General features: G+C 35.0%; 1 pseudogene; it reads right to left on the bottom strand.

The window, feature by feature from the left end:
- Positions 1 to 5: 5 nt before the first annotated feature.
- On the bottom strand, positions 6 to 1,853 carry LOC134259649 (uncharacterized; annotated as a pseudogene).
- Positions 1,854 to 10,045: the final 8,192 nt, after the last annotated feature.

Genomic DNA, 10,045 nt, shown 5'->3' with positions numbered 1-10,045 from the left:
ATCTTTGTGTGGGGAAGACACCTCATCCAGACATCCTCGAATGACGATATTTTCAAGACTCTTTGATTTGATTCCTCAACAAGATTTTACATACATCTTATGAACTTCATTTTTAGTATCGGACGCCGGAAGATATATTGGCGAGACTCCATCACTGCCTCGTGGGGCCTCAGGTTGAGGAATTCCAAATTCTTCAGCATGATTTTTGATGTAATTCACTGCATTTTCAATGTCTTTAAATTTCAAGGCATGTGCTGGCTTTTTTCTTTTATTTCCGTGTTCACGTGGAGTTGCACCACTCCCGTTCATGTGTTTTACAATGTTCTTTATAACTTTGTGAGAAACATCATAAATGGTAAGGAAAGCCTCTCTGCATATGCTTTCTCCTCGAAAACTGTAAGAGTATCGCATTCTTTTCCTCTCTGTGTTTTTGCGGGTAGTTTGCCCGTAACCCCCTTTTTGTAGGACTCCCATGACATACATCTCCTTTTCTTCCTTGCTGATTTCTCTCATGTTGAAGATATGCTCTTTTATGTCATCAGTTGGAAATGTTTTAAAGCAGTTCTTTGTACATGTACAGTTACACAAGTTGATAAAGCAATCTTCGTTGTCTTGCACTTTACTTGTATCTTCCTCAGATTCATTTCTAACTGATTCTTCTGAATTTTGCGATTGTATAAACTCGCCCATTCTTCTCGAGATCGTTTCATCGTGATTAGCATTTTCATTTTCATCGTCACTCTCATCGATATCAGACGGCTGGTTGTTCTGTTGGGTTACATCTTATCTCCCAAAATGTTCTTCAAATAATCGGTCTACTTCCTGAATAAAAAAAAAAAAACATACATGCATTATAAAAAAATATATATGAACATAATATGTTTTTAAAGTCTATGCCTAATTTTATTTTTTTTAATTACGCGAAATATATAATGCAATATATGTATATAATCTAATGAAATTATTGATACTCTCTCTCATGAACTTAAATCTTAACAATCCAATATTTTTAAAAATATAAAACAATGGAAACAATTCATTAATTTTAAAATCATTTATTTACTTCAATTTTATCTTCTTTTTTTTCATTCATTTTTAAATTTGTTTATTTTGTTTATTTTCTTTTTAATTTATTCATATTCTATTAATTTGATATTTTATTGATATGTATATTATTTTTTTATCAGCAAATTTATTATTTACTTATATGTTTTCTAATTTTTTTTCTTTCCCCTTTATCGGATTCTATCTCCATAAAATCTTCATCATATTTTCAGAATAAAAAAAATAAATCGGTGAATTTTATGACACACATGGCTCTTGAATGTAACAGATTCATATGTTATCAGTCTATTAGAAATTTTAAATTATCCTTTTAAACATTTAATTGGCAAATTACACAAACTGATGTTACAAGTCGAAGAGACAATATAATGACAATACTATTGTCTTACTTCATTCTTTCCATATACATGTATATTTAACCCGTCTTGGGCCCCCGGTACAGTGAGAGTTATCTCTCTTATTTTTACTCCAACAATGTTTATAAACACTGTTGACGTATCATGGAAATAAAGTGACCAGCTTAAACTTGAATTCGTGAAGAAAATATAGATCTAATGGAATTGAGAAGTGTTAGAATATACACAGGGACTTTGTGCAGTAGTTAGTTCTCTGATGTACAATATCCGCAATGTATTTTCACTAATAGTGAATCAGAACTTGGATCGTCTGTCAGTGACATTGTCACACTCAGCTCATAGGACTATATCGAATGTAAAAAGGCTTAGATCTATATTTCGAAAATTAATTACCAGTTGGTAGAAACATTTTGTTACCTCAAACTGATCCATGGTCTAAAAAAGTTTACGTACCTCGTCATTGGTCATTTGAAAAATTATTTTGTTAAAGCAGATTCTGATTGCACACACAAGTACTCTGAAGTTGACAATCAGAAGATGCTTGAGTTTCCTATTGACAATATCTATGTGGTTTTTGGAGACCAGGTATTCCAACAATCTATTGGAATTCCCATGGGTACAAATTGCGCTCCGTTATTAGCAGACTTATTTTTATATTCATATGAAGCAGAATTTATGCAAAATCTTTTGCGTGAAAAGAAGAAAACACTTGCTGTGGCCTTCAACTCGATATTTAGATATATTGTCAATTAATAATGACAATTTCCATTCCTACGTCGACACGCTATATCCTGGTGAGTTTGAGATAAAAGATACCACAGAGTCTGACACATGTGTTTCATACTTGGATATTTTACTTGAAAAAAGACAGTAATAGTAATCTAATAACGAAGCTATATGATCAACGTGAAGACTTTAACTTTTCTATCGTCAACTTCCCTAACTTATGCAACAATATACCTTCATCACCTGCATACGGAATATTTATATCTCAGTTAATTCGATACGCAAGAGCATGCTCTACGAATGAACAATTTCATAAAACGAGGTAACTTATTGCCAAGCAAGTTGATGAAACAAGAATATCAACAGTCTCGTTTAAAGTCATCATTTCGTAAATTCTATGGTCGATACAATGACCTTGTCAACAAATACAATTTATCATTGAATGAAATGCTGACTGACGTTCTTCATACCAATTGTTAGTCCATTATTTATACACTGAACTGACCACGGATTTTTTCTGGTATTTCCTGATTATGACGAGCACACGGTGGGTGTGACCGGGATGCTCACTCCTCCATGGCACCTGATCCCACCTCTGATGTTTTGGAGGTCTGTGTTTGCCCTGCTCTTATTTTGTATATTTGTTTAATGGACGCTGAGATTGAATACTGTTAGTTATTTCCATATCCATCTTTAGGGCAGCCGGCACCATTGTGTAGGAGATCATGGCAGAGTACTGTGACCTCAGAGCGCCCCAAGGTAGCTGTCCCAACCGCCACCGACAGAAATTCGGGCAAGAGGAACCGAAGGACCTCAACTTCCAGGTAAATTCTTAAAGTCAAGTTCTTCACAAATACTTTTAATAATATTTTGATACATTTTTAACATACAAGTTCTTCATAAATACTTTTGATAATTTTGATACATTTTTTAAATACAGTTTAATGCTATTCTCTTAATGTGTAACTTAATGTGTTATTTCATCTTTAAAAAAATTAAATACAAGAACATTTACTTACTTTTTTAAGTATTAAAAGAATATAAGTATTAAAAAATATATTAGTGAAAAATCTGTTAAATTAATAACTTGTCTTTTTAGGTCACCTGAGTAAACTCAGGTGACCTATTGCTATCCGTTTTCGTCCGTCGTTGTGTGTCGTGTGTCGTGTGTCGTGCGTTAACATTTGAACATTTTCATCTTCTTCTCTGAAACCACTGAACCAATTTCAACCAAATTTGGCACAAAGCATCTATGGGTGAAGGGGAACAAAAATTGTGAATTTCATGATCCCTGCCCCCCTGGGGCCTAAGGGGTGGGGCCAAAACCACTAAAATTAATGCAATCTTTAAAAATCTTCTTCTTTACTCCTGGACAACAAGCAGGCAAACTGTTTGCATGATTGTAATCAGCAATGAGTCCTCTACCAAAATTGTGAAATTCATGGCCCTAGGGTCAGGGGTTATAGTGCTAGGGCGGGGCTAAATAAATAGGTAGTGAAAATGCATTATTTCTTTGAAAATCTTCTTCTCTGCTCCTGGGTATTAAATAAACCAACTAAGTACATAGTTATGATGAGCAAGAGTGCCTCTACCAAAATTGTGAATTTTATGGCCCCAGGGTCAGGGGTTCTGGTGTTAGGGCGGGGCTCTATTGATTATATAGTGAAAATACATGAATTCTTTAAAAATCTTCTTCTCTGCTCCTGGGTATTAAATAAACAAATTAAGTACATAGTTATGATAAGCAAGTATGCCTCTACCAAAATTGTGAATTTTATGGCCCCAGGGTCAGGGGTTCTTGTTTTAGGGTGGGGTTCTAATGATTATATAGTGACATGCATGAATTATTTGAAAATCTTCATCTCTGCTCCTGGTTAATATGCTTTTGATCTAATTACATATTAAAGGCCAGGATTTATTTTTTTTTTTTAGTTTTTTAAACCCTCCGCTCAAGGTTTTGAATGTTCAGAAAAAAAATAAAACATTTTTTTCTTTCCTATGTCAAATTTGAGTCGGGATCGAGATTTCAAATTTACGAACTCGCACTTCCGGTTGGATGAAACGGCGGGTAAATAAAGAGAAGAGATTGGTAAGTTAGTTTAGTGTAAAATTCATCGATAAGAGTGCCATTCAAAACGTTTCACCCGTTCAAAAGACAAATAAAATGCTGACGACTTTGTTGCACAATGACATGATGGTGAGATAATTATGTATTCGTTTCAAAAGTAACTGTAAATTATTTTCATCCCCCAGGTTTTTAACTGCCCGTGATAGCTATTGCATATTGCCAGGGACATTGTTTAGGTATCTATTATAGCTTACAGTCTAAGCATCATTCCTCAGAAAAGGGTTGCTTATGCATCAGGTGTAATGAATAAAACTATGGGAGAAGTGAATTCAAATTTGAGGAAGAAATAAACAATAACCTGAAGAAATAAAAAAAAATTCAAATATTAAAAGGCAAGAATATACAAATATATATAGACATGTAGTATCATTTGTATCAACCAGAAAAATTATTTTACACTCAATTGAAAAAAAATATTGACCCTACTCCCCAATACTCCCTGTCTGTTTTATGATAGGAATTATAATTTTAGGCATCAAGTAAATTTTAGAACAATGTCTACACATTCATATAACTCATATTAAAGAAATGAAGATATTTTGAAATATATTTTGATCAACATCACAAAATTAATGTAATTGGCCAAAACTGGCGGATGATGAAATAAGCAATTAAATGTTCTACTATCCTATTTGTAAGCATTATGTGTCCAGTGGTAAGGAGCCTATTAGGATAGCATAAAAAAAGAATGTACCAATGTTAATAATTGATTTATCAAAAAAAAAATTATTTCCTTCTCCTTCGGGACTTTTTTATTCTCATGTTCATAACTAAATCTAAACATAAAAAAAATGCTGGCCTTATAATGAAGAAAGGGGCCTCTTTCAAAATAGATAATTTCTTAGGGCTGCGGGGTCAGGGGTACCAGGGGGGTACTTTGACTAAAAATGAATTAATGCTATGAAATCTGCCCTTTGATAAGCAATGGTGCCTCTTTCAAAATTTGTGAATTTCATGGCTTTTGGATTAAAACTCGAACCAAATATAATCACTGGAAAGTTGATACATGATACTCAGGTGACCTATAAGGCCCGAGGGCCTCTTGTATTTTTTAGTTTGCTGAGGACTTTATCGAACCTGGAAGCAGGTGCCACTTGCTTTCGCCCTGATGTCTGGGAAGCATGCCAAAGACTACAGAAAGGTATTTTTCATATTTCATCTAATGGACAATCAAGATACTTTAATATTCAAATCTTAAGATAAGATTCTTATACTTTAAATTTTTAAAAGAAGATTCACAAGATATGATTATAATTATACTCTTTAACATATCGTTTTTATATGACTTTTAAGACACAATGTTTATTTCATTTCATTTATTTATATCAGGTGTTCAAGTCCATTGTGGATTGCCTTCCTACCCCCCCCCCCCCCTGCAGTGGAGCTATTCACAGCTGACTTCGAGCGTGGTATCTGGAAGGGACTGAAGGACGTCTTCCCCGAAGCCAGGATCCGTGGTTGCGTATTCCACTGGTCTAAGGCAGTCCTCAGCAAAGTCCAGGAGAACGGACTACAGGTAATATATGATAATTATAAGATTCTTGCGTATCCCTTTTTATATCACATGTATTTATATTTATATAATAGTTATTATAAGTGTTAAACACAAATTTCTATTTATATAGATATAAATACATGTGATATAAAAAGGGATACGCAAGAATCTTATAATTATCTTATCATTATGTTTTTATTTCATAAGAAAATCTTTAAATTTCAATTTCAGAATATTAAATTTGCATTTATTTTAATTATGTTGCATACCGAGATGCAACAATGTCAACAAGTGTGTCTGGCACCTGATGGCCCTTCCTCTCACATCGTTCCAGCTTTTCAGCGCATCAGCAACTCTGTGGGGGAGGAGGGACCCTCGAGTCGTCAACCTGACTTGGATCGACAACAACACTTGGCCTGTGTAATCCAGGTGCACCTTCAACCAGTCCATCCGGACTAACAATGAGGTAATATTTTTATGAAGTTTATAGTTAAATCATCATGATGATGTTTAACAATAAATTCCATTTATATCAATTTAAAAGTTTTTTCTATAAGTAAATATTGATTTGTAAAATTTACTTCAAATCAAATATCTATACAATGTAAGTAAATGTAATTTAATTAAAATATATAAATATGTACTGTAATTATAATAATTTAAACATTACTTTTTCAGGTTGAAGGGTGGCACACAAGGATGAACGAATTCTGGATGTTTCGGGACCGCGATGTTTCGGGACCCCGACGTTTCGTGACCTGACAACACACTATCAAACTTCCGCTATATTTGGCGTATCCTGCTAAGAACGATAATTCATGTCTAAGGACAATAATCCGTGCTTTATTTCCGGTTATAGGAACGATAACTCCTACACCTCCGGTTTTGGCGTCATCGTAATATTTTGTCGTGATCGACACCTCTCGATTGTTTTTTAAGCTCCAGTTATGTACAAGGTAGGTTATATTTTGTTGATTTTATTTAAAAGTGTTCAGGAGAGTGTATTTTTAGGAGGTTGAATGATAATTAGTAAGAAAGGTGTATTACTTTAGATTTTCGATGATGCAATGATGTTGATTAAATGTAGATAAATTTTTTTTGATATGTCATGGTCAATGGACATAAATTTTACTAAAGTTATTTTTTCTTGTAGAAAATAGTGCCAATCCATCACTCTTTATAGTTCTAATCTAAAGTTATAAGCAGCTGTACTGCATACTGTATAAAAACAGTAATTAACCTACATGTTGGTAAGTTGCATTTCTCTATATGCAGCCTTTATTATACCCCGCGCTTGAAAAGCGGGAGGGTATATAGTAATCGTTAATTCCGTCCGTCTGTACGTCTGTCCGTCCGTCCGTCTGTCCGTCCGTCCTTCCGTCTGTCCGTCCGTCCGTCTGTTACGCTTTGGGGTACCCATCTCATATCCGCAACTCCTCTCATACCACTGAATGAAATTTGATGCAACTTTCACAGAATCTTAATTACATATTGCCATTGTGCACCTCCTATTTTACTTTTTGATCCGACTCATATTTTAGGTTTCCCGGCCACAGGAAAACATGGACTTTTTAACCAGTTATAACCATATGGGAGGCGGGGGGTATCATTTAGTGAGCTCATCGCTCACAGTACCTCTAGTTTCATTTTTGTTTAATCCCCAGTAAATTTTTTACATGTTTAAAATACATAATTCAAATATGTATATTGAAGAACACATTCTATTATTACAGTATTTATGCATGTATACTCTTGGTGATGGGTTCTTAGGTAGATATAGATAAACCTCTTCTGTTTCCTGTTTATTTACATGTATCCTGTTCTGGAGTTTTTGTTTTTTCTTCATTTACATTTAATACATTAACTGTGCATGATGAGTATTAACAAACAATTCCGTGCATTGCCTTTTAAATCACATTCAACGAATCCTCTGCGAAGAATTACAAGAAAACGTGCCGCAGCAGATGAATTGAATTATTTTCCACCAGAAGGACACGTTTCGTTACCTATCAATAGTTATACTTGTTTATATTTTGGTGGTGCCAGACGAGGGCAAGAGTATCCTTTGTTGTTGATGACAATGATGTAAATGTTAAGCTTTCAGGTGGGCAGTTTCCACACTTGCAGTCAAGTGCTGGTTTTTATATTACACCTCAGAATTGTTTATTTGTTTTGGGTGGTCTCAATTTGTCATGTTTTTCTATGTCAAATGAATTGTATATTGTCAAATTAAATGGCAAGAAAGGTGTAGTTGAAATTGTACAGCCACCAGGTGGCATTTCTTTGCGAGAATTGGGGGGTGAAATTCCCTCCGGTAGGTGTGGACATACACTTACACATATTTTTGATTCTGTTTCATTTTACACGGTGGCGTTTGTTTTCCAAACAGAAATACATTTGTTGGTTCATCTTTATTTACAAATGTAACCAATGATAGTAGTTTTTATATGTTTGATTTTGAAAGTCTCTTTTGGACCAAACTTTCTGTGTCAGCAGTGGCGTAGCATCGTTTTTGAAAGTGGGGGGGCCAGGCAGAGAAAATTTTTTTTTACTTACCTGAAAAAGTTGACAAGCAAAAAAAAAAAAAAAAAAAAGGTAAAACTTGCCCAAAGTCGAAAATCCTATTTCGTGGGGGGGGGGGGGGGGGGGGGGGGGGGGGGGGGGGGGGGGGGGGAGTAGGTATAAACTTTTTCTCAGTGTCAACTACTTTAGTACCAATTCTTATACTACATTTTCGGTACATTTCTAAAAGTGGAGGGGCCAACCAGGCTTTCAGTTAACATTTCCTATAGTGTAAGTAAGGCCCCCTGGCCCCCCCCGGATACTACGCCCCTGGTCAGGACCTGAGCCAAGAGCTTATCACTCTGCCAACATTATGGATATCAAAGGTATGAGGTCTATAGTGTATATTGGCGGTGTTACAAAGACTGAAAATGATCTTCGCAGAATACCGTTATCAAATGTACTAATTTTGAAGATGGATTTTAATATTTGCCAATTCTCCTGCTGTTGGTGTTTCATACCATTCAACAGAAGTGATTGGCCCTCACATATTTGTTGTTAGAGGGGTGGATGAGAATAATCTTCAAGGCAAAAATTCTGTTTCAATATTAAATGTAGAAACATTTTCATGTGAAGGTATTCAGTTTGACCAGTCTTTTAGGTCAGCTGGTCATCCCGTATGTACACTGTCTGATGATTGTTTGATGAAATGTGGTGGTATGCATTTGCAATTTTTTGTTTTTACTAGTAAGCCAAGTTGGTACCAAGTCCATGTGATTTTGAAAATGATTGTAGAATTATTGAATCCACTGAAACATCTCCAATGTAGTATCTCGGATTCAGTGTGAGGGTACTTGTAAAAGATGGTTACATTAATTTTGTGTTGGAGTTTTAGATATCGACATGAGTTGTAAAAGATTTATTTGTACAACTTGTTCTAAGACATCCAGAGGTAAGAAGAGGATATCTCTCACATGATCATTTTTACTGTGTATTTTGCCCATGTGCTTTACATTTTTGTGCATCCCACCACATATTGCTTTGCTGCTGTCTGTCGGTCCACTTAGTTCCCATTCATTTTCTTCACAACCATTGCACATACATGTTACACATATGAAATTTAGCGTACAGATTTATCAGAGTTATATCTAGGTGAATGCTGTTTCGGATAGGATCGCACCATTTTTGACAGAGTCATGTCCCTTTAGCCTTTGAAAAATTCCAATTATTTGCAGTTTCTGTTCATTTTCTTTGTAGAGGTTGCACTTACTGAGATGAAATTTGGTATACAAATTTATCAGATAAATATTTTGGTCAAGTTCTGTTTTGGATACAATCGTGCCATTTTTTGATAGGGTTATGCCCTTTTGGACTTAATAAATTCCAATTTGGGGGGAGGGGGCATAAGTGTATTACAAACATCTCTTGTTATTTTTTCTGTATTGAACTACGTGAAACAATTGTTTTAAGGGCTTTTACTGTAGATAGCACCTCCTGTTGTTTTTTTCTTGTTTTTGACTGAACAAAGAAATAAAATCATTATTGTGTTTAGGGGACCCCCCTAACTGTTACTTGTACAACCTCTTCGTAAGGGTTCTCTGTTCCTGCTGAAAACGCAGTACGGTTAAGGCAACCCATGGAAAAAATATGGTAATGAGGTCATAATGAGGTTTGACGGCATTACAGTTGCCCCGCCCTGATTGATCCTCATAAGGAAATAGAGCTCAAAATAACTATTTACCGATATTTGCAAGAATTTAACAAACGGCAATA

Source organism: Saccostrea cucullata, unplaced genomic scaffold, assembly GCF_032062105.1.
Source record: "Saccostrea cucullata isolate Sc308-1 unplaced genomic scaffold, CSIRO_AGI_Scuc_v1 ctg12645, whole genome shotgun sequence".
NCBI lineage: Eukaryota > Metazoa > Mollusca > Bivalvia > Ostreida > Ostreidae > Saccostrea > Saccostrea cuccullata.
This window is presented reverse-complemented; position numbering and strand designations above follow the sequence as displayed.